Here is a 14,119-nt window from a genome sequence, read left to right as displayed (position 1 = left end):
ATCTTGTGCAGTCTTTTACATTTATTATGCTAACAATAAAGACATTATCAAGGATTTGGTAATGTAACCTCTAAGTGTATCTTAAAGTTTGAAACAATATATTTAATACGTTTGCATTTACCACTAAAAACTTATTCCACAGATAAAGAGACAATGCCCTTTTTATAAATACTCTTTGCATTAATTTTTTCTAAATACAAAGAGTAAGTTTGAAAAAAGTTTATTTTGTTTTCTATTAACAAATACATAAAAAAAGGAAAACCAAATTCGTTTTAAAATCCAGTATTTTCTTCATATTGGCTTCATTTAAAATTTAATTTTAAGATGAAGAATAAACATTTGCCTTATTAAAATATTCCTAGTATACTCATGACTGAGGAAAAATAGCATTGTAACACATATTTGTGGTAGCTATCTTATTAGAACAAATTAGCAAAATAACTCAACATTTCCTTATGAAACTATGAGTCCAGTTATCTTAGAGTGACATAGAGTTATGCAAGTATACTGCACATGTCTTCCAAAATCCACTTTAATTTGTGTTGGTATTTTTTGAGGAAAATCAGTCTTCCTAACTATAGCTATCTTTAGCTGGTATAAAAAAGAATATAAGTACTTAATATTTACTTGCAGGTGTACAGAAGAGTTTTATAAGTCTAGCAGAAGCAGCCTTAAAAAAGAAAATGATGATTATTTTGCTTTGTCATTTGCACAGACAAAACTGAGTGATAAAAATTTCGTGTTGCTGGGTGCAGTAACATGTGTCTATAATCCCAACTACTCAGGAGGCTGAAGTGGGAGAATTGTTTGAGCCAGGAATTCAAGTGTGGTCTTGGCTACACAGACAGACTATGTCTCTTAAAAAATAATAATAATAAATTTAAAAATTTAAAAAAATTTTTAATGTCTGTCTCTTTTTACCAACCTCTTTCAGAGATTCAGATAATAGTGGGCAGAAAAATAGCTAGAAGCCAGAATCAAAAGAGAATGAAGATCTGCATTAGATACAGATAATCCACAAATGATTATCCAAAACCAAATAACCACATTTATACATAAAATTACTCCAATATCTAAAATAAAGAATTCAGCCCCAGATCAGAAGCTGTTGAATTTTGATCAACTATTTTAGAAACTCATTTCAGAATACAGTATAAATATATATATCTACACCAATAAAAGAAAAATAAATACACTAAAATTTGTTCTTTAATGGTATATGGTAGAAGAAGTACCAAAGTCATAGAGCCAAATGGCTCAAAATAATTTACCAAAACAATGGAATTATATTTTAAGGGTGGTATAAAATGATCAAGTCAGGCAAAACTCCAGTTAACTTCAGGGTCACCCTCCCAACCTGAAAGGGAAAGGGCACAGATAAAATTACAATATGAGGGCCGGGTGTGGTGGCTCACGCCTGTAATCCCAGCGCTTTGGGAGGCTGAGGAGGGTGGATCATGAGGTCAGGAATTCGAGATCAGCCTGGCCAACATGGTGAAACCCCATCTCTACTAAAAATACAAAAATTAGCCAGGTGTGGTGGTGGATGCCTGTAATCCTAGCTACTAGGGAGGCTGAGGGAGAGAATTGCTTGAACCCAGGAGGCGGAGGATGCAGTGAGCTCAGATTGCATCATTGCACTCCAGCCTGGATGACAGAGTGAGATTTCGTCTCAAAAAAAAAAAAAAAATCACAATATGAGCCAATCTTCATTGACCACATTTATAGAAAAGATACGCATTTTGTAAAGTACAGCTTAAAACCTAAGTCATCTTACTTGATTCATTTATATTTGGCATTATTTTATTGATAGCCATTGAAAAATGAAAAAAAAAAAATCCCAAGCATTTCATGTAAATGGCTGGTTAAATAGCATCAATATCCTCTTAATGCTAACACTAAATGTGGCTAGCTATATTCCTTCTGCTGCAATGACCAGCTAAAAAGACTAACTTGGAACAAGTGAAACTCAAATTCCATTTTCCAGGGTTCTCAATAGCAAAATAATTATGAAAACAGAATAATAACAATAAAAATAATGCTCATACATTTTAAACTGGAGATGCAGACTTTTAAATTTTTAGAATAAGGACCCCTGCAATTGTCACCCAGTAAAGTACTTCTCAAATATTTAGACTATAGGCCACTTTAGTGGTATAAGCATGCTTATCCTTCCAGTTGCTACTTTCACATTATAAAGTCCATAGTAAATGATTTGAGAGAAACAAAATAAAAAGTTTGTAAGTTAAAATATAAGCCCATTAATACTCATCTAACTAAAGGATGTGACAATATTTTATATATATTGAACATGTACTATATGTTTTATATGCATTAATTCACTTATTCCTCACAATTGCCCTATGAAGTATATATTATTTCCATTTTGACAGTTTTACCATACTAATAAACTATGCTCTGATGATGATGATGATGATAATGAATACTAACACTTTAATAAGATTTACTATATGCCAATCACTGTTCTAAGCACCTAACCTATGTTAATTAATTCCCTCATAAACCTTACTAACTCATTTACTCATGAACATCAGGTAGGTAATATTATAATCTATTTTAGTGATGAGAAAACTGAGGCATGGACAAGTTACTTAATCTGCCCAACCACTTAAATGGCAGAGGAAGAAACACGTCTTAGGTAATCTGGTTCCAGAATTTGTATACACTTTAAGTTATATCACTAACCTATGGTCACATAACTAATAAATAGAAAAGTCATCAATATAGCCCCAATCTTTTGGCTTGGCCTCCACATCAAAACATTTCCCTAATATACCCAGTAAGAGACTTACAGAAAAGGTGACATTAAAATATACCACATCTAAAAACTAGGTAGTATATAAGGTACTCAAATACATAAGCAAAGAATCTTTTCTATTCTTAGTCCAAACATCACATGAAAATAAAGTTATTCATATAGCTAATCGTGACTTACCTTCTATGGTATGCTATAATATAAAACCAATTATTTATTATAAGATGTCAAGGACTTTAAAATAAAATGCACTGTTCCATCAAAATCAAAAGTTCTGCTTTTGCAAACCCTAATTTTTGTTCCAAAGTTTATAAATCTTGGATTCTAAAATTTATATATATATGTGTGTGTGTGTGTAATTCCTTTCAGTAATATCTAAATTATCTTAGTGATTCTACTTTCTAGAATTTTCCTTGTCCCAATAGACTGTATCCTGAAAACTCTTTGTAGGCTTTGTTATTTAAGATAACCTTCTCAGTAAAAAAAAAAAAGAAAAAAGAAAAATCCATGAATCTCCATCTCATATCACAGTCTTTTTAGGAAAGAAATAGGTGGAAACAGACAATCCTGAAATGATGACCACTGTACAAAATAGCTGGCCTGTACTCTTCTCCAACGTTATTATCATGGAAGGTCCTATTATGAAAAACAAATAAAAGCTAATAAACTATTCCAGGTTAAAGGAAACCAAACAAATGTGACAACTGTGCAATTTATGATTGTGAATCAGACCAACTGTAAAATTTTAATATGAACTATATATTAGATAACAGCAATGTTTCTTGAATTGATTATTATATTGTGGTTAAGTAGGAAATATTTTAGAGTGAAGGATCATGATTGTCTACAACTTTTTCTCAAATGGTTCATCATCATCACTGTAATGGTAAAGGGGGAAGGGGAAAAGGAAAAGTAAATACAGAGAGAGATAAAGCAAATTCCATAAAATGTTTGTAATGGTGAAACTGGGCAATGGGCATGCAGATGTTCAGTCTAGCAATTTTGTAACTATTTGGTACATGTGCAATTGTTTTTAATGTTAAGAAGAAATCGAAAAGATTAAAAATGTCATAATGAGGAAAATATGACTTTAGAGTCACTCCGTGAACAGTGAGGAAAGACAGACACCAAGCTAATGTTCAGTCACTGCATTATTCTATCAATTTTCTCTCCCTTTCTCTTTCATAAAGTCGAGGTACTAACGTTCCTTTCCTGAAAACTCTTAAAGACATGGCTCTCCTACTTAATTAAAATTTCTCTTTATGATAATACATCCTACTCCGCAAAACTTTCTTTTTTAATCAGAATACTTAATTCATTTAACGCTTCTTAGGGAGAAACAACAGTCTGATTGGAAACAACAGAAAACATAAATTAATACAGGTTGAACATCCCAAGTCCAAAATCTGATACACTCCACAATCTGAAGCTTTTTGAGCACCAATATGATACTCAAAGGAAATGCTCACGGGAGCATGTAGGATTTCAGATTTCGGATGCTCAGCTGATAAGTATACCGCAAATATTTTAAAATCCAAAATATGGAACATTTCTAGCGACAAGCATTTCAGATATGGGGCACTCAACGTGTAAATACAAATGTATCATCAGTTAATAAAAGCCAGAAACCGAGAGTTGTGTTTGCTCTAGAAACTGATGAAAAAAAAATTTTTTTTTTTTTGAGAGGAGTCTCGCTCTGTCACCTAGGCTGGAGTGCAGTGGCTTGATCTTGGCTCACCGCAAGCTCTGCCTCCCAGGTTCACACCATTCTCCAGCCTCAGCCTCCCAAGTAGCTGGGACTACAGATGCCTGCCACCACACCAGGGTTTTTTTGGGTATTTTTAGTGGAGACGGGGTTTCACCGTGTTAGCCAGGATGGTCTCAATCTCCTGACCTCATGATCCACCCGTCTCAGCGTCCCTTGAAGTGCTGGGATTACAGGTGTGAGCCACCGCGCCTAGCCAAAACTGATGAAATTTTAAAAAGGCAGAGATAGTAAGATTAGATGAATACCTTCTTAAATAATTTTGTACCTCTAGTCCTTGCTTTAAAGCTCTCTGCCAACTTCCAAACTCACTGTTAATTCCAAACACAGCCATTGTTGGCCAACTAAATTTTACTGCCTTTAACTTCAATGATCTATAAAACCCCATGCTCTAGGTTGACAGGTATCACTTTCCATGGTGACAACTGTCTCCTCCTTTAAAAGTGAATGGGCGTGCAGCTGTGGCACATGGATGAAGAGGATTTCTGGGGTGGTGGTATTGTTCTACTTCTTAATCCAGGCAATGTTTACACAAATATGTTCAGTACATAATAAAAAGTTATATGCTTATAATTTTTTATTTTTATCTATGTATAATTCAATTAAAAGCCTATTAATTAACACATTTTCTCCTGGAAGTTTTCTCTTACTGATTTATCAGTTTCTGATCACTCTTCAACTCTTTTATCTACTGTCTTGGCTTGGTGCATGTTTATTTTTCTACTGCTCCCATTAGCATGTTCATGGATATACAGGTTCTATTCAGCTAGCTCACAAACTCTAAAACAGTAACAATGTAAAAATGCCCATATGGACACTATATATACATAAATTACAAAGGTATATATTATATGGGTATACCTACATACTATACAGGTATACTTATAATTATATAGGTATATATTATGTAATTTTATGCATATATGTATAAAATTAACTGGATATATGTTAGAAATATACGAAGCAAATCTGGAGATGGTTTACTACAGTTTTTCTGCTGCCATTTTCAGTTCAGTAAGGACTTTGAGGGTCTCATCATAAGTGATTTCAACATACACTAAAATAGCTCATAAAGTGTACCCTAGAATTTTCCTATCATTTTCATTTAGGAATGTCAGCACCTGTTTTACACTAACCTTGAAGCATCCCAGATCAAACACATATTTCCATAAAAGATAACAGTCAACAGGTAATCATTTTCCTTCCATACTTTTGCAGAGACAAAGCTCTTTAAAAATAGAACTACAATTCCTACCTGGGAGACTTCTTTGTTCATAATGAATCCTCAAAACAGATATGGTCAAATCTCGTGTTCCAGAGGGTAGCTTCCTAGGGAATGGGATAATGATGTTTTCCAGAGATGGCTCTAGTCTCTTCACTCTCACCTCATTTAAGGCCAATTATATAAACAACTAGAATAAAAAGACAAAAATAAAAGCAGAAGGGATGTTAGATTGCCATTTTATTCTCCAATTAATAATAAAGGTCAGATATGCTAGAAAAAGAAAAAAATGAAACTTTCAGAGTGAAATGGAAAAATATTTCCAAAAGACAATGGATAAAGATCTCATTTTACAGTTTAAGTCCTTTCTGGTGATTAAGTACTCCTGTGTGAGAATGATGCTTAGGTAAAACATAATTGCATTCTACCCTTAAACTTCTGAAAGACTCATTTATATGTCTTTTAAAAGTTGTTTTGGGCTGCATTTGTGTATTTATCCTTTTTCCTACTTACAAATTCTGATTTTTTCATATTTTCAGTTATCACATAATTCTTTAGTTATGTAACACTCCTATAATATTTTATCTGCAAATTTCTAATTGAAAAAGTTTACAAACATTTTATATTTGTAATACTTCAAAAAGATGGTAGTTGACGTCTGGTTCTAGTAATGATGAACTACCTTATATCGAACTAATTTGCCCATGGATAACAGTTATAAACTCTGGACAAAACATAAAAAACAACTGTTTGAAGAAATTGGAAAGTGACCAAAGCGGACAGAAATTGTAGGGGTTCTGATCATTGAAAGAAAGGAATTATGTTGAGTGAGATACACACTTATGAGACTCTCCTGGAAGGGAACTCTTTCCAGCACTCCCACTTAAGCTCAGAGAGACTAGGTTTAAATGAGAAAACCACAGTCTTATTGGCTTGAAGCATTAAAGAATGTAAATCAGAGCTAAAAGGAAGCTGGAAATTGAGTAGACTAGATTACAGATCTTACTTGAATTTTGCCAGTTTTTGCATGCACTCATTTTTTGTATGTCTTTTTTACAATTCTATGACATTTTAGCACATGTACAGATTCATGTAACTATACCACAATGAGATTCACTGCTCCATCACCACAGGTGAATTGTTTCATGCTGTTTATAATCACATCCCCCTTCCCCTTTCCTTAACTCTTGACAACTGCAATCTGTTCCCTATTTCTATAATTTTTGTCACTTTGAGAATACTACATAAATTGAATCATATAGCATGGAATCTTTTCAAGTTGGCTTTTCTAAATTTATTTTATTTATTTATTTTTATTATACTTTAAGTTCTAGGGTACATGTTCACACAGCATAATGCCCTTGAGATCCAACCAGTTTGGTGCATGTATCAATAGTTCATTCCTTTTTATTGCTCCATGGTACAGTGGTGCCACAGTTTTTTTCACTATTTGTCCTGTAAAGTGCATTTGGGTTGTGTTTAGTTTTTGGCTATTATAAATAAAGCTGCTATGAATATTTGTGTACAGGCTTTTGTAAAAACATTCGTTTTCATTTCAATGCCTGGGACTGTAATTGCTGAGTTGTATAGTTAAGTGTATGTTTACTAGCCAGTAATTTAGTTGTCTACTAAAAGATAAATCAATACTCTTCAAAAAGAGTTAACAATCCACAATGTCATCCACAACATCCAGTATGCAATAAAAAATTACTAAACATGCAAAGAAGCTAGAAAATGTAACTCCAGATCAGGAGAAAAGGTGGTCGACAGCAGCACACCACAAGTTGATTTAGGTGTTGGAAATACCTAACAAAGATGTGAATGTAGCTATTATAAATATGTTTAAAGATTTTAAATATATATGTATATTTTATTTATATATAATGGGTAAACACACGAGAAATACTGGCAGCAAATGGAAACTGAGAAAGAAATAAATGGAAGTTCAAGAGCTAGATCATTCAATAGCAAATTTCAAGATTCACTGGCCAGACTTAACAACAGCAGATTTGTGACAGCAGAAAAACAAGTCAGTGAACTTGAAATGAAAATAATACCAAGTCTGAAGAAGAAAGAGAAAAGAAACCACACAACCACACATACCCCTTCTATAATCTGGAGAAAACACACACACACACACACACACACACACACACGCCTTCTGTAATCTGTTGGCAATACCAAGCATGTAATTGATGAGAGGAGAAAGATACTGGGGCAGAAATAGTATTATGCGGAAATAATGATTGAAAATTTTCAAAATTTGGTGAAAAATAAACTGTCAGATCCAGTGTGTCTCAATAAATCCCACTCAGAATAAATACAGAGACACCAACTCTGGCAAAGTCGAGTCAAACCACTAAAAAAAAATTAACATAAAATTTTGAAACTAGCTTGGTCAAGGTAGCACATCACACACAAGAAAACAAAGATATAAATGGTAACTGATTTCTCATTGGTAACAACAGAGACAAGAAGATAATGGAATAATTTCTTCCATTAAAATACTGAAGGCGGGGTAGCCCTATCAACTCACAATTCTATATCCAGCAAAAATATCCTTCAAAAAACTGAAGGCAAAATTAAAAACACTTTAACATAACCAAACATAATCTGTTATAAGATTAATATATAAGAAATACTAAAGGAACTTTTTCAGGCTAAAGAGAAATGATGCTAGGTAAAGTCAGATCTACAAAACAGAAGCAAAAGCATCAGAAATCACAAATACGAGGGTAAATAAAAAGGACTACGTATTTTTTACTCTTTAAAAGATGTATGTATTCTTTCTTTAAAAGATAAGTGATTACATAAAATATATTTAAAAATATAAAATATTGTGGCATTTGTAATGTATTAAATGTTAATTATATTACAATAATAACACAAAGGATGGGAAGGTATAAATGCAATTATACTGTTGCAAGTCTCTTAAATTTCACTATTACAACATTAACTATAAATAAATTTATAAATTAAGGATATATATTGTAATTCCTAGAGTAGCCACTTAAAAATTATAAAAGAGTAGTGTTCAAAAGGTTATAGGGAATTTGAAAATATAAGAAAGTATAGCTAAAAAGTTAACAGGCATTATCAGTACTCTACTAAAAAATATTTGGTTAACCCAAAAGAAGACATGAAAATAGGAAAAGAAGAACAAGGAACAAATGGTATCTTAAACCCAACCATATTAATTACATTAAATATAAAATAACTAAACATTACAATTAAAAGATGGAAACTAGAGAAAAAGCAAACCCACACTATAAGCTGTCAATAAGAGATATAGTTTAAATATAAAGACACAAATAGGTTGAAAGTTTAAAAAATGGAAAAGAATATATTACACAAACAGCAAACATAAGAAAGCAATATAAATATCAGCAAAAGTAGACTTCAGGACTAGGAATGTAACTAAAGATAAAAAGGGAAGTTTCATAAAAGAGTCAATGCATCAGGAAGACAGAATCATAATTTTAAAGAAATTTTTAATTGTTTTAGAGACAGGGTCTTGCCCAGGCTGGTCTTGAGCTCCCAGGCTTAAGTGATCCTCCTACTATGGCCTCCCAAAGTGCTAGGATTATAGGTGTGAGCCACCATGCCCAGAATCATAAGTTATGCAAATAATAACAGAGCTTCAAAATAAATGAAGCATAAACTAACAGAACTTAAAAGAGAAATAGAAAAATCCATACATATCATTGAAGATTTTAACATTCCTCTCTCAATAATAGATTTTTAAAAACCAGTAAGGAAATAGGAGATTTGACGAACAGTGATAACTAGCTTGTCCTAAATGAACATTCATAGAACAGTACATCCAACAACTGGCAAATGTACATTTATTTGCAAGTGCACATGAAACTATTATTCAACATGAAACAAATGGCGAACCATTTTTTATATAACACATTTCTAAAGATTTAAATCTTAAAGGGTATGTTCTCTCACTACTATGGAATTAGAAACCATTAACATATCCAGAAAAGTCTTAAATAGGTAGAAATTTGACAACATACCTGTTAATGACCTACAGTGAAAGAAGAAAATGCAATGGAAATTAGAAAACAAGTGAAACTGAAATAAAGTAAACAAATGACATCAACATTAGTTGAATGACTCTGAAGCTGCATTTATACTCTGCATACACATACACACACACACATTTTTTTTTTTTTTTTTTTTTTGAGACAGAGTCTCGCATTGTCGCCTGGACTGGAGTGGAGCGACACGATCTCGGCTCACTGCAACCTCCGCTTTCCAGGTTCAAGCGATTCTTCTGCCTCAGCCTCCCAAGTAGCTGGGATTACAGATGCCCATCACCACGCCTGGCTAATTTTTTGTATTTTTAGTAGAGGCAGGCTTTCATTATGTTGGTCAGGCTGGTCTTGAACTCCTGACCTCATGATTCACCTGCCTCGGCCTCCCAAAGTGCTGGGATCACAGGCGTGAGCCACTATGCCCGGCCTATACTCTGCTTACAGTTTTTAAAAAGTTCAAAATCACAGATATAAACTAAAAATAATACATTTAATATTATAATCAACGGAATAAATATGGACAACTGAAAAAAACTAAAACTAAAAGTTGTTTTTTTGAAAAGGTAAAAAATTGATAAAACTTTAGCAAGATTGATCAAGAAAAAGTTACCAACACAAATTACTAATACTAGAAATGTGACGGATGTCACCACAGATCGTACAAATATAGTGTTCTGAACAACATTATACAAATCAACTCAGTAACTGACATAAAATGAAAAATCTCAAGAAATTAAAATTTTATTTTATTTATTTATTTTTTATTATTATTATACTTTAAGTTCTAAGGTACATGTGCATAACGTGCAGGTTTGTTACATATGTATACTTGTGCCATGTTGCTGTGCTGCACCCATCAACTCATCAGCAACCATCAACTCGTCATTTACATCAGGTATAACTCCCAATGCAATCCCTCCTCCCTCCCCCCTCCCCATGATAGGCCCCCATGTGTGATGTTCCCCTTTCCGAGTCCAAGTCATCTCATTGTTCAGTTCCCACCTATGAGTGAGAACATGCGGTGTTTGGTTTTCTGTCCTTGTGATAGTTTGCTAAGAATGATAGTTTCCAGCTGCATCCATGTCCCTACAAAGGACACAAACTGATCCTTTTTTATGGCTGCATAGTATTCCATGGTGTATATGTGCCACATTTTCTTAATCCAGTCTGTCACTGATGGACATTTGGGTTGATTCCAAGTCTTTGCTATTGTGAATAGTGCCGCAATAAACATACGTGTGCATATGTCTTTATAGCAGCATGATTTATAATCCTTTGGGTATATACCCAGTAATGGGATGGCTGGGTCATATGGTACATCTAGTTCTAGATCCTTGAGGAATCGCCATACTGTTTTCCATAATGGTTGAACTAGTTTACAATCCCACCAACAGTGTAAAAGTGTTCCTATTTCTCCACATCCTCTCCAGCACCTGTTGTCTCCTGACTTTTTAATGATCGCCTTTCTAACTGGTGTGAGATGGTATCTCATTGTGGTTTTGATTTGCATTTCTCTGATGGCCAGTGATGATGAGCATTTTTTCATGTGTCTGTTGGCTGTATGAATGTCTTCTTTTGAGAAATGTCTGTTCATATCCTTTGCCCACTTTTTGATGGGGTTCAGCAAAGTCTCAGGATACAAAATTAATGTGCAAAAATCACAAGCATTCGTATACACCAGTAACAGACAAACAGAGAGCCAAATCATGAATGAACTTCCATTCACAATTGCTTCAAAGAGAATCAAATACCTAGGAATCCAACTTACAAGGGATGTAAAGGACCTCTTCAAGGAGAACTACAAACCACTGCTCAGTGAAATAAAAGAGGACACAAACAAATGGAAGAACATACCATGCTCATGGATAGGAAGAATCAATATCGTGAAAATGGCCATACTGCCCAAGGTAATTTATAGATTCAATGCCATCCCCATCAAGCTACCAATGACTTTCTTCACAGAATTGGAAAAAACTGCTTTAAAGTTCATATGGAACCAAAAAAGAGCCTGCATCTCCAAGACAATCCTAAGTCAAAAGAACAAAGCTGGAGGCATCACGCTACCTGACTTCAAACTATACTACAAGGCTGCAGTAACCAAAACAGCATGGTACTGGTACCAAAACAGAGATATAGACCAATGGAACAGAACAGAGTCCTCAGAAATAACACCACACATCTACAGCCATCTGATCTTTGGCAAACCTGAGAGAAACAAGAAATGGGGAAAGGATTTCCTATTTAATAAATGGTGCTGGGAAAATTGGCTAGCCGTAAGTAGAAAGCTGAAACTGGATCCTTTCCTTACTCCTTATACGAAAATTAATTCAAGATGGATTAGAGACTTAAATGTTAGACCTAATATGATAAAAACCTTAGAGGAAAACCTAGGTAGTACCATTCAGGACATAGGCATGGGCAAAGACTTCATGTCTAAAACACCAAAAGCAACGGCAACAAAAGCCAAAATTGACAAATGGGATCTCATTAAACTAAAGAGCTTCTGCACAGCAAAAGAAACTACCATCAGAGTGAACAGGCAACCTACAGAATGGGAGAAAATTTTTGCAATCTACTCATCTGACAAAGGGCTAATATCCAGAACCTACAAAGAACTCAAACAAATTTATTTTATTTATTAAAATAACCACAGAAAGAAACAGACTGTATGTATTAAATACATTTGTAATTAAAAACAAAACAAAACTCCAGGTCCAAATGGCATCACAGGTGAGCTGTATCCAACATTTAAGGAAGTAATAACAGCAATCTTACACACTTCCAGGAAAGTAGGAGAGGGATATTTCCCAATGTGTTTTATTAGGCTAGCAGAACCCTAATACTAAGACCTGGCAAAGATATTACCAGAAAAGAAAATCAGCCTCATGAGTACAGATTTATAAAAAAAGAAAACCAAATTGAATCCAGACATATATAAGAATAGACTATTATCAAGTGGTATACCCAAGGATTTAAAATTCAAAAACCAATCTTCTGATGGAGATTAACATCCAGAATATACAAGGAACTCAACAGCAACAACAACAACGATCCGATTTAAAAAATGGGCAAATAATCTGAACAGGCATTTCTCAAAAGACATACAAATGGCCAAAAGAAGTCATACAAATATATGAAAACATGTTCAACATCATTAATCATCAGGGAGATACAAATCAAAACCACAATGAGGTAATCATCTCATCCCAGTTAGGATGATAGCTATTATCAAAAAGACAAAAAATAACAAATGCTGATGAGGATGTGGAGAAAAGAGAACTCTCAAACACTGTTGGTGGGAATGTAAACCAGTACAACCACTATGGAGAACAGTATGGAGGTTCCTCAAAAGAAAAGAAACTACAAATAGAACTACCATATAATACAGCAATCCCACTACTTGGCATTTAGCCAAAGAAAAGGAAATCAGTATATCAAAGAGACATGTGCACTATCATGTTGACTGCAACACTATTTACAATAGCTAAGATACGGAATCAACCTGGGTGTCTAACAACAGATGAATGGATAAAGAAAATGTAGCATAGATACATAATAGAGTACTATTCAGCCATAAAAAAGAATGAAATCCTGCTATTCATGGCAATGTGACTGGAATTGGAAGAAATAAGCCAGAAACAGAAAATTAAGCATCACATGTTCTCACTCCTATGTGGAAGCTTAAAAAAAAAAAAAAAAAAGTTGATCTCATAGAAATAAAAGTAGAATATAAGATACTAGAGGCTGGGAAGCGTAGGGGGAAGAGGGATAAGGATAGAGAGAGATTTGTTGAAGGATACAAAATTATAGCTGGATAGGAGGAATAAGTCCTAGTGTTCTATACCACTGTTGGATAACTACAGTAAACAATATATTGTGTAGTTTCGGCCGGGTGCAGTGGCTCACGCCTGTAATCCCAGCACTTTGGGAGGCCGAGGCGGGTGGATCACCTGAGGTCGGGAGTTTAAGATCAGCCCGACCAACATGGAGAAACCCTGTCTTTACTAAAAAATACAAAATTAGCCACACGTGGTGTCGTACGCCTGTAATTCCAGCTACTTGGGAGGCTGAGGCAAGAGAATGGCTTGAACCGGAAGGTGGAGGTGGCGGTGAGCCGAGATCACGCCATTGCACTCCAGCCTGGGCAACAAGAGCAAAACTCCACCTGAAAAAACAAAACAAAACAGAAAACCCCAATATATTGTATAGTTTCGAACAGCTAGAAGGAAGATAATGAATGCGTGCAACATAAAGAAATGATAAATGTGTGAGATGATGGATAGGCTATTAATAATTACCCTGAGCTGATCACC

General features: G+C 34.3%; 1 protein-coding gene across 8 annotated transcripts in view; it reads right to left on the bottom strand.

The window, feature by feature from the left end:
* NCOA1 (nuclear receptor coactivator 1) overlaps positions 1-14,119 on the bottom strand; it is a 279,235-nt gene that overhangs the window by 123,773 nt on the left and 141,343 nt on the right. For 7 of the 8 annotated variants that reach the window (XM_031654984.1, XM_031654988.1, XM_031654985.1 and 4 more), the window contains one exon: positions 5,797-5,953. The gene's annotated coding sequence lies outside the window, so the exon portion shown is untranslated. Of the gene's footprint in view, positions 1-5,796; positions 5,954-9,785; positions 9,797-14,119 lie in introns of all 8 variants that reach the window. The other variant, XM_031654987.1, reaches the window with a different exon arrangement.

Source organism: Papio anubis, chromosome 14 (genome assembly GCF_008728515.1).
Source record: "Papio anubis isolate 15944 chromosome 14, Panubis1.0, whole genome shotgun sequence".
In the NCBI taxonomy this organism is placed as follows: Eukaryota; Metazoa; Chordata; class Mammalia; order Primates; family Cercopithecidae; genus Papio; species Papio anubis.
The sequence above is the reverse complement of the archived record's forward strand: the minus strand, read 5'-3'. Positions and strand labels throughout refer to the sequence as shown.